Source organism: Papio anubis, chromosome 9 (genome assembly GCF_008728515.1).
Source record: "Papio anubis isolate 15944 chromosome 9, Panubis1.0, whole genome shotgun sequence".
In the NCBI taxonomy this organism is placed as follows: Eukaryota; Metazoa; Chordata; class Mammalia; order Primates; family Cercopithecidae; genus Papio; species Papio anubis.
Window position 1 is genome coordinate 2,326,799 of NC_044984.1, and position 26,643 is coordinate 2,353,441.

A 26,643-nucleotide genomic window follows, 5' to 3' on the forward strand; every position below is an offset into this window, starting at 1 on the left:
TCTGAACCAGAAGCTTCTCTGGAGAGAGTTGGAGTAAGATCGCACAGGTAATCCTCAAGACCTATTTGTTAAGAATACAAAGCCATAATTGGGAAAACAGTGAGGTCCTGATTGTCATCCAGAATGAATTAATTAACATGTACTTACTGAATGCTTCCTGTTTGCTCAGATTTGTGCTTGGTGGCATCACATATAAAAAGGACCAGGCCAGGCACAGCGGCTCATGCCTGTAATCCTAGCACTTTGGAAGGCTGATTGCAGGTGGATCACTTGAATCTAGGAGTTTGAGACCAGCCTGGGTAACATGGTGAAATCCTGTCTCTACTAAAAATACCAAAAAATACAAAAAATTAGCTAGGTGTGGTGGCATGCACCTGTTGTTCTAGCTACCGGGGAGGCTGAGGTGGGAGAATCACCTGCGCCTGGAAAGTTGAGGCTGCAATGAGCTGTGATCGCACCACTGCACTCCAGCCTGGGTGATGGAGTGAGACCCTATCTAAAAAATAATACTAATAAATTAAAAGGACTGGATTCCTTTCCTTCAGGGAATTGGCAGTCTGGTCTGGGAAGTACAATTAGCACCCCTTTGAAGAACAGGAGCAGGATGAGAGGATGTGTAATTAAGTGCTAAATTTTGTCATTGGGACTCTCCAGGGCTAGATGATTCAAGGATGGCAACCCAATGAGCCATGGAGGTGGCTGGGGGAGCCTCTTGGGATAGTGGGGAGGGATCTGGAGCAGGAAACTGCAAGCAAATCCACAGAGATGTCCAAGGAGGGGCCTGGGACGAGAGTGACGGCTGAGATGGGGATGACGAGCAGCTGCCCTATCTGGATGGAAGATGAGGGTCCCTGTTGTCCTGGAGCTGCACAGCCACTTATAACTGGGGTCATCTGGGTCTGTGGCCCCCTGACAGCTGGTGGTAGTCTGCAGGCATACACTCCACGTCCTGTCGTGAGCCGGTCCTCAGGGCGGCATCTGCCCAGGAAGCCGCAGGCACGCGTAGCACGGCCCAAGGGTACTATCTGCAGGAGGCGTTTGGCTCCGGGGCTGAGCTGATGGTGGTTGGGTGGGGTGTGGGCGAGCAGCTGGACTCCTTCCTCTGTGCCATTGCTTAGGGGGCATCGGTAGAACCCTCTGTCCCAGAAGTCAGCTCCATATCTGTGGGTCTTAAAAACCTTCTGATCTGGTAAAATTACATTTACAAAAACGGTTAGATTTTAGACCTTAAATTCTATGATTTGGGGCCAGCAATTTAGCATAGAGGCAGGGCAGAATTTCCCGCAGAAGGTATCGGATCCATGATTTGCTCCAGAGGTGAAAATGAGCAAGGTTCTGTTACTTAAATGAGCATAAGAACTGCAGCAGCCTCATCTCCGCCCCACCCCCTCCCCGCGGAGAGTCACAAAGATGCTCATTGGCAGTTTAAAGCTTCAGAGAAGTCCTGCAGTCAAGAGCCCTGTGTGGCCTGCAAACTCTCTTGACCACAGTACCCTTCTCACATAGCCCCTGTGAATGTTCTGGGCAACCTGTGACCCAGCCTGATCTCCTTTGGAAAAAACTAGAGTGATGAGGTCCTGCCAGACTGAGCCTGAAGGAGCCTTCCGTCTGCCTGTTCAGTTTCCAAGCCCCAGACACTGAAAGGAGATTCCTAAGTTCCCCAGCCTGGCCCCGCAGTGGTGGGGAGCCCCAGATCCCAGGTCTGGTTTAATGTTCCCTAGTTGTTAACCAGCTGGAATTAAGGCTGAGAGGAGACTTGTGGGCAGGCTTTGCCATTGAATGAACTATCAGTGTGGTTGCGAGGCTATTTTGAAGACATTTTAGATTGTTTCTGGTTCCGTAATCTCACAAAAAGGAGTATGATCCAACTGATTTATTAGGAAAAAATTTGTAAACTTTGGTTCACTTACAAGAAAGAAGTGTTTGGGTTTTTGAAAAAGATCCTGCCTTTGAGGCTGGTTGATTTTCGTGACTGACTAGTGTTTATGAACTGAAATCTGGCTGCCTCTGCCACTCAGTGAGCCTCGCATAGTGAATTCCTAGCCCGAGGCCTCATTCGTAGCTATTAACCCATTCACCATTCTCTCCCACTGCTGGGACTTGCAGATGGAGGATGCCTGGCCTGTGTCTTGGCAGGAGCCGAGGCTGACGTCAGGAACATAAGGTCATGCCATGATTGCTGTGCCCCCTGCCACCCCTGCCGCCTCTGCTTGCTAGTGCCAGGCTGCCCAAGTGCTGAGAATGCCAAGGTCACCCTTCCAAAGGAGGCAGGAGGCGGCCGTGGCATCAGTCCCTTGCCTCATCCATATTCCCCATCTTCTTCCAAAGGCACCAATTCCTGGAAGTTCCTCCCCTTGTGGCTCTGGCCTCTGGGACGCCTGGGGACATTTCCACTTTCCCGGGAGGGGAGCGTCCTCCCGGCCCCTCGGATGCTCCACCAGTGAGCCAGGGCTTGGGGTAGGTGTTGTGCCAACAGGGAGTGGCCACTTACCTTTGCTCCTGCATCTGCCCTGTCCTTAGAGGGGTTTAAATACATCAATAGCTTATTCGCCAAAATGTATCCAGAACTATTTTTAGTGCTTTGAACATGTTGACTCTTACATAAGATTCATTCAGTATATATAAACTATTCAGTAAATATTCCCTCATGAGAAGAATGGTATTTTGGTCTATTTTGTCTCTCTGCCCTCTGTGTTCTAATTTGGGACCAGGGAGTCTCTTGGCTCCATCCTGGGGTTGGCTGCTCCCAAAGCTCACTCATGCTTTGGCTAGGCTTGCTGCCTTGGCCGTGGAGAGGGGGTCTTGCGGCCCCGGGAGCAGGGCTTGGTCAATGCAGAGCCCGCATCACAGCACCAAGTGCGGAGCCCAAGAGCAGGGCGCAGAGCTCCTCCTTCTCCCAGGATGGCGGCCGGCAACCGGCAGTGGGAGCCTCCCTGGTGGGGACCATGTTCCCAGTCCAAAGGGACGTGGTTGCATGCTGGAGCTGCTAATATGGACTCGTGAAAGTGCCTTCCAGGTGGGAAAACGAGTGAAGAAACCTGGAGTATTTGCTGAGCTGCTGGGGCAGAGCACCACAGACTGGGTGGCTCACACAAGAGAAACAGGTTTCTTCTCGGGCGGGAGGCTGGAGGCTGGAGATCTGAGACCAAGGTGGTACAGGGTTCCTTTCTCCTGAGGCCTCTCTCCCTGGCTTCTCCCTGGGTCCCACATGGTATCCCTCTGTGCATCTGTGTTCACACTTCCCCTTTCTATAAAGACACCATTCATGTTGGATAAGACCTGCCCTCATGCCCTCATTTTAACTTAACAGCCTCTTTTAAAACCCTACCTCTAGGCCAGTGCAGTGGCTCACACCCGTAACCCCAGCACTTTTGGGGGGCTGAGATAGGAGGATCACTTGAGACCAGGAGTTCGAGATCAGCCTGGGTAACATAGGGAAACCCTGTCTGTACAAAAAAACAAAACAAAATCGTATCCTATCTCTAAATACCATCACATTGTGAGGTGCTAGAGGTGAAGGCTTTCGCACGTGAGCTTTGACGGGGACACATCCAGCCCATAGCTGAATGTCTATGCTTCTGTCTAATGGGCAAGGCTGCCCTGCAAGGCTGTGGGGAGCAGGCGCCGGGCGGAACTCCAGGGGAGGCGCCTCAGTCTGATGCCCGAGGAGGCCCCCCGTGGACGGGTGTGGCCCAGAAAACCTGCGTGTTTCCCACAGGTTCGGGGTGATGAGCTGCTTTGGGGTAGAGACAGGTCTTGTTTGACTTTTCACCCCAGTTCGTGTCTGCACATGGTGGGCGCTGGCTCGGCGTCTGGGTGGTGGAGAGAGATTGTGGAGGCACTTCTTGCGGATGGCCCCTGCCTCTCTCCTGGTGAGATGTGGGCTTTTCTTAAGAAAGCTCCAACTTGTGCTCCAGGAGATACTTGGGCTCCCTGGCCGGGGTGCGCAGGATGGGGAAGGGAGCGTTTGCTGCGTCTTCTGTCGATCTCTGAGGGATGTTTCTCAGGGGCTGTGAACTCTGGTGGAAAGTACAAAGTCCCAGGGTGGATTCTGGCGGGCTGCCAGCCGGGCATGTGTGTGAAGGCCAGGTGGGGGGTTTGAGGAGGTGCACGGCCCCAGAAGAAAGCTGGAGGGTGGCAGCCTAGGACATGCTGTGGGCTTGCAGATCCTTTCCTTCCTTCAGGGTCAGGCTTCACCAGGCAAGCCGAGGGTCCGTCTTACAGCAGCAACCGCAGCAACACAAATGACCTGATATCCTAAGTCAGTGCCAAGGAAGACCCCTACTACCAGGCTGTTCTGAGGGCGTGAAATCACCTCCATCCTGACACATTTGTGCCCCCGTGCTTTTGCTGTTCCACCTCCCGAGCAGGGCTGGATTAACTGGATAAAGCTGGAAGGGTAAGCGCCAGCTCCATGACCTGGCATCCAGGGCAGGCAGCCCTTGCCTCCTCCTCCTCTCCGTGAAGGCACAGAGAGTGGGTGGCTCCACGGGCCACAAAGCACATTCCCAGGAGGCTCTGGGCACATCCAGGCCTCCTTGAGGACCAGCCCTCTGCACCCCAGAGGTAGATCCCTTCCTGCCAGGACAGCCAGTTTTTTCTAAATTTAAAAAATGATCCTTGCATCCAAATGCAAGAGCTAAGGTGAGTTTTGCTGGATATCAACACCGGGGCACAAAGACGGGGTCTTGGGCAGGGCGGGCTGGGTGAGCAGAGGGTTTGAGTGAGAAAAGCTGCCGTGCCCAGGTGCTTTATGTTGTTACAGAGCTTTCATTTCTAATGTGACGTTAAATTCTTTCCTAGTTGAACACGGCTCTCGGTGGCTGGCTGGCAGCTGTGTGCGGGTGTTTGCAGGATGATAACTGCCTCAGCATCCGTGCCATCCTGAGCTGCTCGGAGGACTGCTGGGCAGAGACTCCTTGGCAAGGGCTCCGGGAGGCATCTGAACATCCATCTTCCCTGATCTCCTGTCCCGCACACAGATGCACACACTGCAGGGCTATTTCTTTACTCGGTTTGGTTTTGCTCTCACCCCCTAGCCCTCCCTGTGCCCAGTACCTGGGTCTAGGAACATAGAATTTAAAAGCTGGGGCAGATTCTGAGAGCTCTTATTTCAATCCCATCATTTTACTTGGGAGGAAGCTGAGGCCCAGAGATGCTGAGACATGTGTTCAGGACAAAGCAGAGTTTATGGTGCAGCCTGAGGTGGAGCCCAGGTCCCCTGGCTCCCGCTCTGGTGCTCCTTCCCCTGGATGACAGCATATCTGTCCTTCTGTTGATTTGTCCTACCTGGGATATTCTCCCCATCCTGGTGTCTTTCTTCAGCTGGGCGTCTTCGTAGAGGTCCAGACACAACTCAGTCTTGGTTGTTTCTTCCCCACCCTCAAGAAACAGGTTGCTCAAGGCAGGTGCAGAGGCTCATGCCTGTAGTCCCAGCTCTTTGGGAGGCTGAGGTGGGAGGATCACTTGAGGCCAGGAGTTAGAGACCAGCCTAGGCAACATGGTGAGACCCCGTTTCTTAAAAAATTTAAAAATTAGCTGGCCATGGTGATGCGTGCCTATAATCCCAGCTACTCAGAAGGCTGAGGCCGGAGGATCACTTGAACCTAGGAGGTGGAGGCTGCAGTGAGCTGTGATTGCACCACTGCACACCAGCCTGGGTGACACAGCAAGACCTTGTCTCTTAAAAACAAAACCCAGATTACTAGCGAGGCCAACTCGTAATATAAAATTTGTAGTAGAGACACTTTTTTAGGCCATGTGCCAGGCCCTATTTAAATATATTACTCATATTAGCTTATTTAATCCTCATATCGACTGTCCCCATTTTACAGTTGAAGAAACAAAGGCACCAAGAGGTAAGGAACTTGCCAGTTATGCAGCGGAGGGCAGTGGAGCCAGGATTTGAGCCCAGGCAGCCTCCCTGCAGGCCTTGAGTCAGGTGCCTCTTCTTTGAAGGGAGCCCCGCTGTGCTGCTCATCCTGTTCAGTGACAGTAGGCTAGGATGTGAAGGGGACGTTGGATACTTCCAGCAGCTGTGGTTTGGCTGTGCGGATGGTTGTTTCTTAGGCTCTGGTCCATGGTGGGAAGCACTGAATGGGCAGACCAGCCCACCTTCCGCCTGTGCGCTCTGCCGTCTGACACCCTCTACCTGCAGGGCCTGATCACAGGCCAGCAGGCAGCTGGTGGCCCTCTTGGGTCCTCTGTCTTCTCCTGAGATCTCTCAGAGACAGCAGGGAAAAGATGAACCCAGGAAATGCCTCACAGCTAGTTTGAATCCCAGCACTTACACAGTCATAAAGTGAAGTCCTTGTGGTCTTTTATCCTGTAGAATATAAAATTAAAGGAAAAAGGTCCTGAAAAGAATTCCTCCTCTGCCTGTCCGCTCTCGCCCAAATCCTCAGAATGTCAGTCTTTCCCCAAACTCTGCACACTCTTCAAGCACTTCGGAAACTAATACTTTTGTATATCACAAATTGACTTTCAAAGAACATTGGATAAAATTTTCTTGTAAAAAGGGTATGTTAGTCAAAAAAAGTTTGAGACACACTGGCTTAAAGTCATGCTAAACAAGTTGATGTGCCACAGTGTTTTCTCAGGACCTTTGCTATGCGAATGTCCTCGGGAGGCCGAGCTAATCCACAGTTTGGCAGAAGCTGAGCCCCTTCCCCTCCATCTCACATACAAGTGAGGAATTGTTTTCCAGGCCTGTTGGCACTGCCAGTGGCTGTCATAGCAAGCTAGTAGCGTCCATTGGCTGTCAGGAATTATGCCGTCAGCACTTCCCTAGCCCTGTGACCAGCCTTAGAGGAAATAAGGACCCCCCTCACCAAAACCGGAGCCCACTCTTAGCCACTTGCCGTGGTCTCAGCTGAAGCCATGAGGCATCCCCGCCAGCCAGTTCTTCACAACGCTTCTTGGCCTGTCAGCTCCTGGGTTGTACCCTTGGGATGGGCACAGCTGCAAGTCTGACCTGGACGTTAGGTCATTGGCCCAGAGGACTCACAGCTATGTTCTCTGGTCCTCTGGGATCCAGTAGGGCTTCCTGCTTCACTTTCATCTGCTTTCTATACCCAGGATCTGAGAAGTTTCTTTGCCAAAAGCATTTCATTGCTAAACAAGAAAATCTGAAAGCTGCTGATTTAGTTTAGCCTCCTTTATTTGACAGTTGAGGCAAATTAAGGCTCCAAGATGCTGAGACCTGTGCAGGATCACACAACTCCTTGGAAGCAGCAGAGCCAGGACTAGCACCCAGCTCCCTGCTTCCCAGTACTCATGGTCTTTCAGCTGCATGGCTCTACTTCTCTGCAAAGGGTGCTGGGGCCGAGATTCATGGCCTTGAACTATGGTTCTTAAATGTTACTGTGCCGCAGACCCACCCAGGGCACTTTGTAAAAATTACGGAATCATCCATCTTAAAGGGCCAGGGTCTTGGGAAAGTTGCTTCATCTTTTGAGGCTCTAGATGGAGTGTTCTTTCTGTGCTGCTGAACCTGGAGCACTGAGAAGCTTTTCCTGTTCTCGGGTGCATTTGAATTTGCATGGTCTCTTTTACAGGGCAAGAGGTGCAAATTCCTGTTGCTTAAGCCCACTTACATAACAAACTGGCCACACCTTCAATCCTGAAAGGCAATGCAGCTGCCCACTATTGCAGACTCTGAAAAGTAAAGGTAGAAACGAACTCTGGGAGCCACAGAGACTACTCTTCATGGGCTTATTTAAAAGGAAGACCTCTGGCTCTGTCCCCAGAGATTATGATTTAGGAGGGCTGGGGTGGAGGACAAGAATCTGCATTTTAACCAGCACACCCTCTTCCCACCTCCACCCATGTGGTTTTGATGCAGTTCGTCTTTGGACTACACTTGAAGAAATGCTGACTTACATAGTAAAAAACCAAAACTGTGTAATTATAGGAATCACTCAAACACCCACATGCTAGGATATGAGGCTAGAAATTCAGGTTTATGATTGTCCAAGTGGGTTAGAGAAAGAAGCAAGGCATTCTGATTTTTAATGTGGATAACATGTAGCACAATGATATCATCCTGATAATGTGTTTTTAAATTTTGTTGTTGTTGTTGTTGTTGTTATTGAGATGTATGAATTTCTTATATATTTTGGATATTAACCCCTTATCAGATATATGGCTTGCAAATATTTTCTTACATTTAAATTTTTAATCCATTTTGAGTTGATTTTTGTTTATGGTGTGAGATAAGGGTTCAACAGACAGTTTTCTCAGCACCATTTATAGAAGAGACTATCCTTTCCCCACTGTGTATTCTTAGCACCCTTGTCAAAGATTAGTTGACTATATATGCATGGGTTTATTCCTATGGTCTCTATTCTGTCATTGGTCTATCTGTCTGTTTTTGTGCCAGTACCATACCATTTTGATTATCATAGCTTTGTAGTCCAGTTTGAAATCAGGAAGTGTGATGCCTCCAGCTTTGTTCTTTCTCAAGAGGGCTTTGCCTATTCAGGCAAATAACCTGATGGAAAAATGGGCAAAGGACCTGAAAAGACATTTTTCTAAAGAAGACATGCAAATGCCCAACAGGCATTTTGAAGGTACTGAACCTTACTGATCACCAGGGAAATGCAAATTAAAACCCCACACCTGTCAGAATGGCTATCAAAAAGACAAGCAATGACAAGTATTGATGAGGATATGAAAACAAGGGAATCCTGGTACACTGTCAGTGGGCATGAAAATTGGTATAGTCATTATGGAAAACAATGTGGAGGCTCCTCAAAAAAATAAAAATAGAACTACTATATGATCCAGAAATTCCACTTCCGGGTATATATCTAAAGGAAATGAAATCTGTATTTCTAAGAGATATTTGTACTCCCATGTTCATTGCAGCATTATTCACAATAGCCAAGATATTGAAACAACCTAAGTGTTAGTCGGCAGATGAATAAAGAAAATATGAGTTTGTATATATAATGGAATATTATTCAGTCTTAAAAAAGAAGAAAATCCTGCCCTTTGCAACAGTGTGGATGAACCCAGAGGACACTATGCTAAGTGAAATAAACCAGACACAGAAGGACAGAAACTGTGTGACCTCACTTGTATGTGGAATCTAAAAGAGCCCAACTCATAGAAGCAGAGAGTAAAACATGTGTTGCCAGGGCTAAAGGGGTTTGGGGGAAGGGGTAGTGGGAGATGGGGAAGGGGTATAAACTTGGCGATCTAATGTACAGCATGGTGACTATAATTAAAAATACTATGCTGCATATTTGAAATTTGCTAAGAAAGTAGATCTTAAGGCCTGTCACACCACACACACACACATACACACACACACACAGAGGGAACGGTGTTATTCAGCTCTATTGTGGCAATCATTTCACAGTGTATACATATATCAAATCATCACGTCGTACACCTTAAAAATATACAATTTTTTTATTTGTCAGTTATACCTCAGTAAAGCTGAGTAAAACTGTAAACTATAGCTATGTTTAAACTACAAATCTGTAAAAAGATAAATACAAATAAATAAGAAGAAAGTATTTATTAAGCATCACCTTGCAGGTGGCATTGTGAGTACTGTAGTGCATGCACGCAGCAATCTGCACAGATATGGCTCCTGCCTTCTGGAGACTTACAGTCTGGGAGGGAAGGAATGAGGAAGTGGAGCAGTGAAATACCAAGTAGCAAATTCCCTGGAGGAGACAGCTGGATCATAGGCAGCCGGGGAACTGCGTGAGTTTCCGAGGTTTCTTAAAGGTCTGTGTGGTATCTCTCACCCTGTAGGGTTTTCAGCAGGGAGCAGTCTGGGAAACACTCTAGTGCTACCTGGAGTCAGAGACCTGGTGGCCTGGAAGTCTGTGAGATCTATGTTGAAATCTTGCTGCCTGGTCTGCAGAGCTGCTCCGTTCACTGGTTGGCTACGATGTGGAACACTTGTCATACAAAGCCCTCTGCGATGATGAACTCATTTAACCCTTTAGCAACCCCATCAGATAAGTAGTGGTATTACACACAAGGAAACTGAGGTGCTCAGAGAGGCGACATAACTGAACCCAAGTCAGGGGCCCCAACTCAGGTTTGTTGGACTCCAGGGACTACATTCTACTCCCTTCAGTTCCCTCAACAGGAAAGATGGGGCGACATCTTGTCCTGTCCTCTGCCTCCCAGTTAAAAAATATATGTATATATTTATATATGTGAATAAAGACTTCTTGATGTGTATCACCAACATATCTAACTTGGTTTTTAATGTGGGGAAGGCAAAATGACATTGACAGATAATAGGATTTACATGAAATTCTGGTTTGTTTAGAGATGCTATAAACTGCTTGGCATTGTTGACTCCTTTGGAAATTCAACTTCCAAAGGAGCAAATGCAAAGTATTTCTCATGCCCCAGCCCTCCATGTTTAGATCTGAAGAGGAAAATAACAAGGTAGGTAACTGAAAGTCTGGAGCTGTTTCTACTTAGCTCTTCCTAAAGGCAGGGAAATGGACTAGAGGAAACCTGCAAGGGCTTTCGACTCACAGGGTTCTTTCATTTTGTGGGTTCCAGTTCTCTGGGCATAAGAGATGCCAAGGAGCTGGTGTGTTTTTGGAGAACTCATGCTCTGAGGCACATCAGAAGAACCAATGGTTGCCACAAGACCCCCTTCCTAATGCAGATGGAGTTTTCTGTGAATCCCAGAAGATGCACTTGGGTGTGAGGGAGTTGAGGGCTAGAAAAACGAAGACAACCCTCACCTTCAGCAGAACCCAGGGCTGGTGTCTGCAACAGCATAAAGTACCTTCTAGAATCTAATCCTGGTCATCCATGTAACATCTCTCTTCTCTAAACCCTCATCCTAGGCTTTCTTTCATGCTCATGGCCACACACAGTGAGGCTTTCCTCTCTGCCCAGAATCCACAGGGCATCACCCTTCCTCTGGAGCCAGCTTGGGGCTTTCCTGACGTCAGGAGTTTTGGGGGAAGCCAGTGTCACCTTATCTCCGTCTTGAAGCATATTTAACTTTCCCAAATAGCAAACTCTGGCTCTTTGAGCAAATGACTTCCAGATGCTGGAAGCAGCGGCTAGTGGAATTTTATTGCCCCCAAACTGTGGTTCTGGGCTGCATACTTCTGACATGAAGGTAATTTGGAATGTAAACATTGCAAGACGTGTACTGGAATTAATTAAAGCAACCCTGTATTCTCTAAGGCCTACAAGCCTGCAATTAACTGTTTACATTAACACCAAGCCAAGCAGATCAACCAGAGGATGCAGGGACCCTTGATGTTCACTTTCTCCCTTTACCTTCAGAAAAAAGTGAAATGGCAACCAAGCTGACCCATTTCCACAGTCCCAACCTGAAACCAGGCTGCTTCAGCCATCCTCTCTCGCACAGAAAACAGGGGGCAGCGTGAGAAGCGTAGCTGGCATCACGTGGAACCAAGGGCAGGCAGGAAACTCTTCCTCTGATATGTTAGACATCAGAAACTTCTTTAACCAGAAATACAAGTGTGCCCTTAAAAACGAATGGCCACATTCATGGTGGGCCTGCAGAGAAAACCGTGGCATCTCTTACTTGCCTGATAAAACCGGAGACAGCTTTTGAGAATGATTTTGTAACTTCATCGTGGCATTTAAAAGTAGCATGAAAGTTTTGGAGCTGGATGGATTGCATAATAATGTGAATATACTTAATGCCACTGAACTGTAAACTTAAAAATGGTTAACATAGTAAATTTTGTGTTATGTATATTTTATCCCCCAAATAAAATAGCAGGATGTTCTGACTTTAAAGGCTCTTTGGGATTATGTAAACTATGAGAACCCCTGGAATAGTCCTCATTTGTTACCCCCACGTGATGCAAGAGGGTGAAGTCCTGGCTTCCTGGGAACAGGCCCACACAATGTCAGGATATTTCAGGGGCATTTATGTAAAACACCAGAAAGCCATGCCCCTGAAGCCGACCAATCCCTCACATCCCCTCCGAGTTTGTTAGAGGGGTGACTCTTGGCAGGGAGCACTGAGAAATGCTCATAAGTGGTCGCCTTCACTACTGGCTATAACTATGAAAAGAGTTGCTGGAGGCTACCTCGTTACCCTCACCACCCCCAAAGGAGAAGAGGGGCTTCAGTATCCTGCAGCACGGCAGTGGGGTACGTGTGCTGGTGTGCACACGCGAGCTGTTCTGTTGTTGAAACTCTAATTGTTGCAGGTTCCTCCCTCTTTATATAAAGCAAAGCAACACCCACAAAAGGCACTGTAATCTCTCCACTGACTGTCCTTCTGCCCTCAGATCAACACAAGGGCCAACTCTGTTCCAATAGCACTTTACGTCTTTGAAAATGCTGTGTCCTGCCCGAACCTCCTCCTCTTCTCTTCGGTTTCTTCCTCATATGACACAGCTTCCAGACCCCCAACCACCCTGGGCGTCTTCTTGGGGTGTACAGTAGTTTTTCAGGATAATGCCCAGAACTAAACGCAATACTAATAGTGGTCTGCTCAGAGAGGTGTATGGGAATTTTATCATCTGTTCTGTTCTGACTTCCATATGTCCAACATTATCCCCCAGTGTTGCATTTCAACCGTTGTACCATCCTTTCCTTAAAAAAGCTTGTGATCATCCGAAGCCTCAGGGATTTTTTTTTTTTACATGAATAACTGTTGAGCAAGGGCTCCCCAGTCCTGAAATTAGGTAAATTTATTTAACTTAAGCCCAGAAATTTACTAGGAATCTTATTATTATTCATTATGTCAGAATCAGGGCCTTTGATATCCAGATACTGAGTCCTGACTCCCTCGCCCACTGTCCTAGCTTTGGGTGTGTCTATCTCTTCATCTGAGTTAGAATTCTATATAGCACAACTTGATTGAAATGCTGTACAGAATTGGCCTGGAGTACAGAGACCACCTTTTCAGTTTACAGTGAACCATCAGCCAGAGCCATGTGGGTGTGATAAGGCCACCCTGAGTCCACCTAGCCACTACCATCCAGCTTGGGTTTCTCCACTTTGCTCCCAAGGATTGATGGAGAGTGTGCGAGGATTGGTTAAAGAGATGTGCGCTGTGATAGAAAGGGCAGGCTGGCAGGTGATATAGTGCCCAGCACGTGGCAGGTACCCACTACATTCTGTGGGCTGAGCCGGTCAGTGAAGACACTGGTCATCCCCTAGCCTCCTTGCAGGTGATCATTCAGATTTCACTTCCTCCCCACCCAAAAAGCTGCCTCAAAACTGCTCGAAAAATGGGGGCTTTGAGTTTAATTTCTCCTGGAGCCCTCTGGTAGGATACGAATCAACAGGAAACTGGCTTGCGGGTCTTTGGAAAGAGAAGTAGCCTAAGATTAAGGGCCTAGAAAATCCCCCAGAAAAAAAAGAGCATTCCTGTCATCAGTGAGGATAAACTAGATGACAGTTTGGGACAACATTTGGTTTCCTTGGTTCATTTAAAACATTGATTCAGAGACTGGGGACTGGCGTTTCCTGACTTAAAAGCAGTGGAGCCCTTTCCCTCTGACGTGGACACACGCTGGTTCCCTCCCTGCCTCAGGAAAGGAGTCTGTCAGGTTGGAACTAAGAGGGCCCAGGAGGGTCTTGGTGAAGCAGCATTAGCCGTTGGTTGAGACTGAGGCAGACAGGGCTTCAGCTGAAAAGGCTTTTATCGCTTTTTATCTATTGACACTTTTTCAATTAAGGAGTCTCCCCTGAGATGATCTATCGCCTCCCTGTCTGAGCAGGAAATAATTACCAGCAGAGCAACTCCATCACTTGCCACATGTTTTTCCCATGGCCAGGGGGGCTCAGGAAAATACCAACAGCCTGCCTGCCGCTGGCGGTGCCTATGTGGGCACAGGGCACGCGGCCTTTCCAGGTGGCCTAGCCCTTTCCTCTGTCTTCTCCTCCCCTCACTTCTTATTCCCTTTGACCAAGGTTTTTATATTATACCCTGTCACCATCAGGGAATCTAGCCACGTCATCTTCTCTCCTGGTACCTGCTCTTCTAAGGAGCTCGCAGCCTTCTAGGCTGGGTCGCTGCTTCTTCTTGTTCCAGGGCCCCCTATACTGCTCATATATTCAGATGCCCGGGGACATGTTCCAGCGGAGGCTACCCAAGATAACATTTCTATCTCACTGAGGTTTTTTTGGAGCCTTCAAAATTCCATGATCTGATATTTTACAGTAAAAGCTTTAAATATAAATGTCATTGAGGTGTAGCACACAGACGGCAAAATGCAAACATTGTGAGCGCACAGCGTGAATTCTCACCTCATGCACATGGCTGTGTCGCCAGCAGCCGGGTCAAGACACGGAACGTTACTCACACCTGTCGTGCCCCAGCTCATCACTGCCTCCCTTCCCCAGGAACCACTGCCCTGACTCCTAAACGGCATAGATCCATTTCCCCTCTTTTGTACTTCATATAGACTCATGAGGTCTATATTTTTGTCTAGATTTCTTCACTCAGAATCATGTTCATGAGATTCATCCATGCCTGTAGTTGTTTGTTCGTAGCCATTGGTTTAAAGTTGTTTGTTCGTGTTCATTGGTGTGTAATGTTCCATTGTACCAGTGTGCCATGGTGGTTCTACCCATTCTGTTATTGATGGATATTTTCTGTCTTTTTTTTTTTTTTTTTTTTTTTTGAGACAGAGTCTCGCTTAGTCGCCCAGGCTGGAGTGCGGTGGCGCGATCTCGGCTCACTGCAAGCTCCGCCTCCCGGGTTCACGCCGTTCTCCTGCCTCAGCCTCCGGAGTAGCTTGGACTACAGGCGCCCGCCGCCTCGCCCGGCTAATTTTTTGCATTTTTAGTAGAGACGGGGTTTCACCGTGTTAGCCAGGATGGTCTCGATCTCCTGACCTCGTGATCCGCCCGCCTCAGTCTCCCAAAGTGCTGGGATTACAGGCTTGAGCCACCGCGCCCGGCCTTCTGTCTTTTTTTTAATGGAGAATATATGCATGTATGCGTATGTACCTGTAGTGCCTAGGAGTAGAAATGCTGGGTTGTAGGGTGTGCCTATGTGTAGCTCAATTACTGCCAGTTTTACAAAGTGGTCGTGCAACTGTGAAGTTTTTTCGATGTAGAAAATGTAAGAACAGTTACCTCCTCAGCCCCCGCTGACTTGCCTTTATGAAAGAAAACACAGAGGTGGGGACTTGTGCAAGGTGAGAGCTGCTCTTTCTTGATCCCTGGCCTAGTTACCTTTCTATTAGCCTGCAAGAAGCCTCTCTTTCGAGGGACCTGAGAGAAAAGGACGCATCCTCCTGTCTCCCAGGTCACACTTTCCCCCAACGCATTCTATAGCTCATATAATTTTCCACAAAATGCCTTATTTGAACTTCAAATGTTCAAGGCCAGATGAGCACCACAGATGTGGCCTCTTCTTATTTATCCAGAGGGTTTGGGGAAGCACAGCTCCCTGACATTCATTGATGGATATCATCTGCCACCGCCTGCTTTCCTTTTGTGCCAATAATCTGGGAACGGGAGAGAGATGAGTGTTTGCTTGAGATTGAATTTATGACAACACGGAACCAGCCTCCTTCAGCTGGACTGATGAACGCCTGGGTGAGCATGCCACAGTTTGCATTTTTTCTCCTTCTAGTCACCACCTTTCTTGATTAGGAAGCTGTGTTGTCAGTGTGCTGACTTATTAGGGAGAAGAATGGGCTCTAGCAGGACTTTAACCGTCACAGTTCTCATTCAGGAAAGAAACGAAGGCAGGTGCTGTACGCCCCATGCCTCCCACAGAGTCCCACAAGCTGTGGGTGTCCTCAAACCATCCATCCATCCTCCCTTGAAGGGCTTGGGGGAAGGGGTGTGAAAGGGAAGAAAAAAAATCTATGAATTGTACACACATTAAGTTCTAGGCATTATTTCAGGCGCGTGTGTACAATTTCCTGAGCAAATGAGTGAATGAATGATTCGTTTTAAAATACAATTAGGAGCTTTGCTGGCTTCCCCAGAATAGAAATTTTCTGAGATTTTTCCTAGATCACTTTTAGCAGTAAGAGTGCCCTAAGAATAATGGCTTTTTGGTCAAAGTCTCTTAATGTCACCGAAGCTTGGGAACATGTTCTCATCAGGCAGGAGAACAACAACAGAAAGATCCGCGTTCCAGTTCCTTGTGTATAAAGGTTCTCCTGGCCTCTTTGGCCCCAGCTCTAAGGGTGAGAATAACCACAAGTTATTGCCAGAGGGGGCAGCGCCTTCATGGACAGAGGGCAGGTGTTTGAGGGTCCGGTGCTCCATCCAGGAGGCTGCTGGCTGCACTGAGAGATGGGCTCTGAGCCTGTTCAGTTTCTACCAGTGTAGGGCAGGCCCCCAAAGCTGAACATAGATGGAGACACAGCAGGGCAGAACAGTTAAAGATTTAATTCCACCTTTGCCATCTCTTACCTGTATGGTCTTGAGAAAGTGCCTGTGTTTCTGTGAGACCTTGATTTCCACATCTATAAAATGGGGAGAATCATACCTACCTTACTGGGTGGTTATGAGGATTAAATCAGTCAGGGTATGTAATGTGCAGGGCATATGGTAAACGTTCAAGAGTCTAGGCTTTGTTTTTGTCATTGGAGAAAACATTTGTCAGGTACCTACCGTGTGCAGACAGAGGCCAGACACGCCTTCAGGTGCCTGCTTCATGCACAGCTGAAGCTGGCACAGTGCTCAGTTAGGGGCAGTCATTACTTGAGGCTTTGCTTTAGCTGACAAGGAAAGCCCTTGGTCATCCTGTATGCCATGCCAGGCTTGGGCTCACGAATAGGTAGAGTAGCATGTATATGGTCACTGAGTTTCAGTGGAGACCCCAGTGGCCAGAAAGAGAAATCCCACCTTTCTTGTTGATGCCCAAACACCATGAACTCATTAGTTCTCACCAACAGAAAACTCCCAAGTATCTGCTGAAAGTTGGGGCTCGCGCCGGCAGCCTGCATGACTCTGCGGGCGTGTGCTATGAAGAGCTGATGTGCAGTGGAGACTCATGTGCACAGGCATAAAACGATGGCCAGGGACCTCGGGGAGAATGCGGACATTACCAGCTGACTGCTAGTGTGACTTGGACTGAATAAGAATACTCCTGCCAAGCACCCAGCGTAGTACCTGAAACATGAAATCATTACCTCACACCTACTAGGATTTTCTTGTTAAAACAAAACAGCAGAAAACAAGTGCTGACATGGATGTGGACAGATTGGAACCCTTGGCACTGCTAGTGGGAATATAAAATTGTATCATTTGGAAAAATGGTATGGTATTTCCTAAAAAAATTACAAATATAATTCTCATACCATCTAACAATTCCGCTTTTGGATATGCACCCTAAAGAGTAGAAAGCAGAGCCTCAAAGAGAGATTTGCACACCCATGTTCACAGTAGCATCACTCACAAAAGCCAAAAGGTGAAAACGACCCAAGTGTCCTTTGACAGATTAATGGATAAGCAAAATGTGCAATGTGATGGCAAGCTTTAAAAAAGAAAGAAATTCTGATCCGTGCTACAACATGGATGAACCTCGAGGACATTACGCTAAGAGAAATTAGCCAGTCACAAAAGACAAATTCTGCACGATTCTATTTGTATGAATTGCCTAGAGTAGTGGAATTTATAGAGATGGGAAGCAGGATGATGGTTTTCAGGGGCTGAAGGGAGTGGGGAATGGGGAGCTATTGAAGGAGTACAGAGTTTCAGTTTTGCAAGATGAAGAGCATTCTGGAGATCGGTTGCAGAGCAATTTGAGTGTATAGAACACTCCTGAACCACATACTTAAACACGGTTAAGATGGCAAATTTTATATGTATTTTCCCACTATTTTTAAAAATAATAAAAAATTTAAAAACACAAAAGGAACTCAAATAAATATTTGCTGTATCTGAATTCAGATGAACAGAAGAAATCCCCCCAAGCACTGTGGCCCTGGGCAGGCCGGAGGCTCTGGTGGTGATTGAATGTGGGAACACGGTCTGGGTGGAGAGGAGATTTCAGGAGAGAAGAGGGAACGGAGCCATCCCCTTCATTTCATAATCAAGCTGAAAGCAGCCCTGGGAGAGGTGAGGATGCAGTGACTGAATCTCATCCTAAGGAATAAATAACTGGCATCACATTTTAATTAGCAGAGAAGCTCCGGGAGCCAGGCCTGAGGAAGTGTACCTTCTGTGGGTGCTCAGAGGCAGACGGGGACAACAGGGGGCGAGCCGAGGGTCTGGGACGTTTGAAGGGTGGTGGGTAGGAGTGGCGCTGCGGGTGGCTTGGTCTGACTGGCCCAGGGTTCGAAATAGACAGTGGTTCTCACTCGGTTGACCTAGTTGACCTTCCTCTCTGGGAAAAATTCACAAGGTATTTAAAGAATGATCTTTGGGCCCCTTGGCCTGAGCGCTGTCCTTCTGGGGCGGGAACTCCCAGGATGAGGGAGGTTTTGTCGGAGCTGTGGAGCTGTGGAGTGTAATTACCGGCCTGACAGGTGGCAAGTCAGAGGGAACGTCTTACTCTGTAGCCGCTGAAACAATGATTTTAAGCAAGGTGACAGCGGAGAATTCTCCCTAATGTGCAAGCCAACACTGTTGAGCCACAAGCCAGCACCATATCCCCAGTAAAATCAATTCCAGTGGTGGAAGGAGGCCTCCATCCGTTGGACCTGGCACCCAGCCCACATTGCCCAAGAGCTGTCTCTGGGCCTGGTATATGCTGCGCCCTGTGCTACGCTTCTGTAAGCGTATGGCTCCTGCCCTCAAGGGGCGCAGAGTCTAGAGAAGGCCCTGCTAAGGGTCCCAGAAATCAGAGGAGTCAGGCTGGGTGGTGATTCCCAACTTGGAGGAGTTTACAGATCGCCAGACAGGCAGGTGCTACACGGCACCTAGAATAGTGTTGGCCACAGACTAGGCACCAAAGAAAGAGAATGGAGGGAGAGAGGGAAGGAGGGAGATGGCACAGGGATGGATGATGGGAAGTAGGGCAGGGAGACAGAGGGACAGGGACAGGGAATGTGGGACTAGAGGAGGGGGCAGAGAGACAGGGAAGGAGGGAGGGAGGTGGATGGGGAGGGATGGATAGAAGAGAATGGAGAGAGAGAAGGAAAGGGAGGAGAGCAGGGAAGGAAGGAAGGGAGGGAGGGAGGCCTACTCCTCTAAGTCCTCAGGAAAAGGACTGAGAAGCTCAGAGTTGAGCTCCTTTTCTGACAATAGTGGTGTTTCTGAGGACCAATCTTTAGTCTCCAGAGCGGGGCTTGTGAGTCTCTCACACCAGCTGTTTCCTGGGGATGTGAAGTTCATAGGCTCCTTTTCTTACCCCATCACCTACCTGTCACCTTCCTGGGCAGGTGCAGCATCCTCATGGGCTCCCCTGCCCTGTCCTGGCAGTATACATGATGGGCAGCTTACGTGATGTATAGTGTACATGGGGGCGGCATGCATGGTGGGTGGCCTATGGGGGCGGGGTACGTGAGGGCGGCATGCGTGAGGGTGGCATACATGAGGACAGCGTGCATGGGGGTGCCGTGCATGGTGGGCGACATACATGGGGGCAGTGTGCTTGGTGGGCTGTATACCTGATGGGTGGCGTACATGGGCAGCATACATGATGGCCAGCGTACACGATGAGCAGCCACCATGCATCAGGCAGGAAGAGACCTCGCTCCCATGCCACAGCCCCAGGCTTCTGACACTCTGGCTCCGGACCCCCAGCAGCCAGCGGGTGGGTTGGATTCCAGGGTCTTCACTCAGGGGCATTGCCGGGTGAGCCTGAGATAAGGGTGTAGCTCTGCTCATTTCTGGAGTTCTCCACACACACCCTCCAGGCAGACCTCATTCTTTAGACGTTTCTTTCACTCTTTAGCTTGCTCTTGCTGTGTATTAAATTTGATCTGGGGTGTCTGCAAATGTTGGGGCTCACGGGGGTGTGCTGGGCCGGGAGAGGTTGAGCATTCCTCAAGAAGGAAGACAGCAGAGCACTAGATGGGAAGGGGCTGGACCCTGAGAGAGCCTGCCAGGTGTCCCCTTCTAGCAGGAGGGGCCCCCAGACATCTCACTTCATTCCTTAGGCATGAGTCATTTTCACATTTCAGGGAAAATGCATATCCTTCCCAGAGCTGAGGAAGCCCCATGAGCTATTCTGGTCCTGACACCAGCTCCCACCCTTTAAAGCTCCTGTCCCTGGGGGTTTTGCAGCAGGATGGTCTCTGAACTCTGCAGCCAAGTACTTCCCTTGTTAGAGAGCCACCTCCCTGGCCTCTTCCCCAGCCCCAGGGATTCAGGTCACTGGGCGTCCCCTGCCTGAGGATAAGCCACAGTGTTACTGACCTGGGCCCCTGACTCCAAACTGAGCAGTAGATTGGGTTTCCAGTGGTTGGTCAGTGCCTGCATGAAAATCCCGGACTTCAGGTCCTGAGGGATCCAGCTTCCCTCATCCTAACCCCCCTCCTTTGACTTTTTTCCAGACTGACAGAGCAGCCTGCGGTTCTACCCTCTCTAGCTGCCTAATGGCCTTGCATTTGTTTATTTCCCATGTATTTGTTGAATATGTATGCATATTTTAGCAAAAATAAAAAGTAGGCAGAACCCAAATACCAACACGTCCTAGTCCATCAGGTGGCAGCGTATGTGCTCTCAGTCTGAGAAATATACACAAGTCATTAAATAGCAATTATTGTAATTAGCAGAATGTACACGTGATTAATCACCCTCTGCCCCCGCTCCTCCATTTACCTTGCCTGTGGCATTAATGGATACCGTAAGGGGCTGGGAGCCAGCTTGTGGTATAGAGGAAGGAGAAGGGGAGGGCTGGTTTCCCTGGGGTTTCTTTTCTCTCTAGGGGTGCATGGTTCTTTCTTTCTATGTTACTCTGGACTCCCTCCAAGGCCACCTCTTCTCTCCTCCCTTTCTCTGTGACCCATCCCAAAACACAGCTTTCCTCAAGAAAAGCACCGTATTAAATCAGCAGCTTGGAGGTGTGCGGCCTCAGTCAGGCTTCAGGCCAAGGCAGCTAGGGGTAGCAGCAGGAGACAAAAAGGATGAGATTCCTGGGTGCTTGGAAACCCTCATTCCCTGCACCATGGCTCGAGGACAGTCACAGGTCCCGGGTGACCTGCCAGACCAGCTGGAGCATCTGCAACCCTGGGCTCGGAGGAGGGGCTTCCATCACCACACGGACACTGCGGCAGCAGCTGTGTAAGGCTATGGATGGCTGAGGCTGCAGCCTATAATCACATATTTACGGTTACTGCCTCATGGAAAATTAAAGGTGTGTGAGGCACAGCCTCTTCCTTCAGCCAACAGAGGTCGTCTGCTTGGGCTCAGCTCAGGCAGCCAGTGTCATCTGCAGCTAGAACTGGCTAACCTGGCGGTTCTGACCCTATTGGCTCTTCAAATCCTCCTACCTGTCCAAGGGAGGGGCTTCTTCTGGTTTCCAAGCTGGTGTTGGCGAGGGGAAGAGCAGGTGCCTGTACTCACTTTGGCTCCTCCTTTGTCACCTGGGTGGGATGGATTTGTTCTGCTTTCTGTCCACCTGTTAGGCAACATAACTTTTGGAGTCCCATTATGAGCAAGGTGCGTTAGCCTGGCTCAGTTCCTCGTCTGTGAAATGGGCACTTGTACCCATCTCGTAGGGCTTATGGGATGATTGAATGCAATACTGCTTAGTCTTGTGTTTATTAATTCTGGTGGTTTGATAAATATGGAGCACCTACAGTGTGTCAGGATGAATGACTCTAGGTTCTGGGGATAAAGCAGCGGCTAAGATACAGCTTGCATTTAGTGGTATGTGTGAGCATGTGTGTGGAGAAACAGACAATTAAGCAGGTAAACAAGTGAATAAACAAGATAATTTCGTATAGTACTAGGTGCCATGAAGAAGGTAAAGTCATATGGACTGGGAGGTGAGGGCTCTGAGAAGGTGACATCTGAGCCAAGACTTGAATGAGAATGAAGTTCTAGCCATGTGAAGATCTGGAGGAGAAGTTGCTAGGCAGAGGGAACAGCTCGTGCAGAGGCCTTGGGGCAGGAATGAATGAAGTCTGATTACGTTGTAATGGCAACTGGTTCCTTCCTCGACGGAAAAGTCTGGATGAAGTTTGCATTAAATCCCAAGGTGACCTGGTGGTAAACATCAGAGAATCTTCCACCTGGGAGGGAAGGGCTGAGTTCTTAGGAGGCATCCCAGATTAGCCTGATCTAACAGAACTAGATGCAGCTGCTGAGGTGGGTTACTGTGTCCGATAGCCAAAACGGATTTATGTATAGGACATTATTAAGAAATCGATTTAATTGGCACTTTGGGTCAGTTGAGTTGCCTCACACTTGTGTGTGCACATTGTTTATCTTTACAAGTTATTTTCCGTGCACATGTGCCTGTGCGGGTGGTGAACAAGGAGCGGTGCTTGAGAGCCTGGGAAGGGCACATCTGCCTACAAGGTGAATCGGGTAAATCACAGGGGCACCCCCAGATGAAGACATCTATTTTCAATGGATGTAGTAAAGCTTTTCCTAACTTCAGGAGACAGCGGGCGAAGGGCTGGGAGGATCCGCCCAGCACATTGATTCTGGAGATTATGCATGATACATTCCTGCCACCATGGGAGATTCCCAATGGCCACCAGCGGTCATGATGCCCGGGCATGTGTGGAGCTGTGCAGTCGTGAATCACTTCCATCTGCACAATATACAGGCTCAGAATAGCCCTATGGAGAAGGCAAGAGAGAAATCATCTCCATTTTACAGATGAGAAAAATGAGGCTCAGAAACCTTAGTGGACTGTCCAGGCTAGAGATGGGACCCTCTCAAAGTCAGGTGTTCCTCCCCCGTGCCTCCCTCTCTCCCGTCCTTCTGCTTACCCCAAATGCTTTGTTGAGCACCTTCTTATCATGCCGCATTGCATGGCGGTTATGCATGTGACATTACGACCTGCCAGCTTGCCTGGGCTCCAATTTCAGCTCTATCCCATAGCCTGTTGCATGAGCATCTGTCTCACGAGGTTACCTTAGAAGTTAAGTAGGTGAATACATGGCAAGTACTTAGAACAGCATTTGGTCCATAGAAGCACTCCACAAACGTGAGTGGTTGGGTGATGAAGTGCCCCTCCGCCTGCCTACTGCACCACGCTGTCCCGATGCTGTCTGTTCTGAAGGTCCTCACCACTCCCGCTAGCTGTGGTCCAGCCCTGGTCTCTGAAGTTCTTCTTTCTTGTCCTCTCCATTTACCTGCCTGTTCTCTGTGACGATCCTCAAGCCCTATGCTCTTCCCCATCTTCTCCCTCCCCGCTTCCTTCCTTCCTTCCCTGTTTCTCCCCTCTTCTCTGCACACACAGGAGACAACCAGACACGGCTGCAGCTCTTTTTCAGCCGACCTTGCTTCCTCTTTCTCAATCTGGTAATTCACAACTCTAAGGAAATTTGAAGTTTTGAAGATGTTATTTAAACTCACAACCCAGAAAATAATCATTTTTTAAAAAGTATTTGAGCAGCCTTCATTGGCAACTACATCGGGGGGCTCTGCTCCCCCTGGAGACGCCTCTCTGGGCTAGATATGCCGGGCTCACTGCCTGTAGCTGCACCTTGGCAAGGACCAAGGGAGGAAGTTGGGCCTTCTCTTTGTGGAATAGGAAAATAGTGGCAGAATTTGAGAGGATGGTGAGTGTCGCCATCAGAACAGGATTAGAGTAGACCCACATAGGAGGCGGGATCTTCAGCTGGCCCCGCCATACCTACCCCTCACCACCCTGTCCTCCCCTGCAGTGCCCACACACTGTGCTTGCTGCCCTGGACCTGTCCCCTGGCAACCCTGGAGAAACCAGACCTGAGGCACCTTCCACCCCTGCCCAGTGACAGCTAATCCCACAGTTTATCTTCTGCAAGCTCATGCTTCCTGTTCCTAGGTTATAACCCAGCACATGACCAGGAGATTTGGGGAAATGGTGCATTAACTTCAGGGTGAGTCTAATGGAGGCTGCGTAGGGCACTGTGGGAGTCTGTGCAGGGAGGAGCTTTGGTAGGTCTCTGGGGGAAGGGGTTGGGGTAAGGACCTCTGTCTCTGTCTGGGATCAGAACCTCCCTCTGGTTCCCAGCAGAGCGTAGACGGATGGGGGCGTACAGTGGGGTAGTGGTGGTGAGAGAAGGGCATGGAGAAGATGAAATCTGAGACCTTCCGTTCCAGTTCTCCATCGCAGGAGCCGGGTCCGTTTATCTGGTGAGTCTGGCTTATGTAGTCAGTCTGGACATTTCCATTTGAGAACAAGCCAGTTGGCTCTATATATAACCCAAATGTCCAGAGAATTGTCAATCCTTCCCTTCAAGTCTAAAAATAGGAGTGCAAGTCCCAGTTCTGATGCTTAAAGATGACTCACTGTAGCCACTGTAGCCTCAGTTTCCCTCAAAAGCCCAGGGGATGGGGATGACACCTCAGGGCTTCCATGGGCCTGGCACAAAACGTGAAACTACCTCACAGGGCCACAGACACTTAGAGAGGCCAGACAAGTGTGCATTTCTTGATTCATTTTGCTTTGGGGAGGTTTTGGATTTTTTGTGATCCCATTTCTCTGGACCAAGAAGGGACAAGCCACGCCCTTGCTGCCCGAATCTCCACCTGGTGGCACCTGAGCTTGTGCCCAGATGGCACACTGGAGTTATACTGATTTTGCCCAAGACCACTGCACACGTGCCTGAGGAACACACAGCAGCCCTGGGTCCTGAGCTTGCACTCGGAGCTGCCCGGGCCCCACCTCCCCAGGAGAAAAGATTCCCAGAGCCGCACCTGCCGGCGCAGGCGTGCTGCCAGGACCCTGATGTCTCAGCTGCTTCTCTGCTCTGTGATTCTGTCTGAAGTAGGAAATAGGGCAGGCTTGCTGGTAGACTCCAGAGGTCATTAAAAATAGGCAAAGGAAATAAACAGGCCTCCATCAGTCACCTCCTTGGCGGGCTTGCTTGGAAGGGTGCTGGGGAGGAGCGTGCTGGGCCTGGGGAACAGAGCTGGGCCTCTCAGGGGTTTGCCGTCTGTCTTGCTCTCTGTGTGAGGAGTACCTACTATGCGCCAGGGACTGTGCTGGATAGCTTTGCGTAAGCTATTTAATTGTTACTGTAGCCTGGCGAGGAGTGAATTACTGATTACTGTCTCATTTCCACAGATAAGAACACTGAGGCTCAGAGAGGTTAAATGACTGACAGAAGAGGTTAAATCACACAGGTTTAGACCCAGTTCTGGTTTCAAAGCTCTGCCTGGACCTGGGCTCTCTTTCCCAAGGTCTGTGCCAGTCGAGAACCCTCCACAGTCCTGTAAAGCGGATGAGTGTGCTGCGCTACCCTGGCTCCCATCTCCTATGCTCTGTGTGTCACCTGCTGTCCGGAGGCGCCCACCCTCACTATAGCCCCTCCTGGGCAACCTCTGCCCATCATCCATACTATCTGGTCTCAAGACCCATTTCCTCTGAGCTGCTCTCACGTTGGAAAATTATCCAAGAAACTCTCTGATACAGTGAGAATACCTGGTCAGGAAATAGTAGATTAGTTTACCAGGGGAGCACCTTGTTTTAACAGAGGCAATGTTTTAACAGAGGATTCCTGGAACCAGTCCTAAGAAGTGAATGTCTAATAGTTGAAAGTTGAAATTTGTTCTTTTGGGGTACATGGTATATGGTTTATTGGAAGGAATATCGGCTCTAGACTTACATATCAAATCCCAACCCTCACTTACTCATTGTGTGAACTTGGACAAATTATACAAACTCTCTGAGCTCCCACTGTACCATTTGTAATATAGGGATAAGTGAAATTACACAAAGTGCACAGCACCACAGCACAGAGCCTGGCATTCAGCAGGACCATCAATAAATATTAGTTTATTTCCTTTCCCTTTGATGGCAAGCAGGTTTTTCCTGCTTTCCTTCAAGTCACGTCATAGCTCCCAACTCCATTTATGTATCAGCCAGCCCTGGCCATGTAGACGAGGTGGTGGTGTTCTGTATCTTTCATGAAGGGACACTCAGGCCATGAGCTCTGAGGATGGCAGGAAGTTTTCTCTAGGCCAGGAAGGAAGAGGGGGACTGAAATAGGACCTCCTTCAGACATTGCTACTCTGCGTGCGAGTGCAACTGGGTTTTCCCAAGGGGCCCTTCATCCCACTTGCGGCAAACATCAGCCTGGCCAGCCCCCTGAGGACAGCTGTGAGGAAGGGCACACAAGGACCTGCAGAAACTCTGGGGGCAGCATGGGGAGGCAGGACTCACCCACATTTCAGGGGGAGCGTTTTTGTTCTTCATCATCAATTTTTTCAGAAGGGCTTTTGAGGGGTGGACTAAAGGAGGCAGGGAGAGAGAAAAAGGAGGATGACGAGGGAGGAGAGAGAGTACAGAGAAATGGTGCGTAAAGGGGGCAGATAGTTAGGAGGATTAAGGTGGATGGTATGAGCTGGCCTTCCTTCAGAGGGAACACGCTGATCTCATGTTCATTAACCATCAGCTGGGAATCTTGTTAAAACTGCACATTTTGAAAAATTAATGAAAATCCTAGAACTTGATTAAATAAGTCTAAACTAGGGCCCTAGGAATATGCATCTTAACCAGCTCTTCTAGCAATTTGGATGTAGACATTTGGAGATCACACTTTGAGAAGTACAGAACCTTCAGCTGAGCCCTGGAATGGGGATTTTCAAAAGTCCCAGGCTCCTTTCCTGGGAAAAACAGGTTCTTCATCTCGTTAG

At 48.9% G+C, this 26,643-nt stretch overlaps 1 protein-coding gene across 46 annotated transcripts in view; it reads left to right on the forward strand.

Annotated features, from left to right (window-relative positions):
• Positions 1-26,643, forward strand: part of CACNA1C (calcium voltage-gated channel subunit alpha1 C) — a 729,498-nt gene that overhangs the window by 325,996 nt on the left and 376,859 nt on the right. The window lies entirely within an intron of this gene.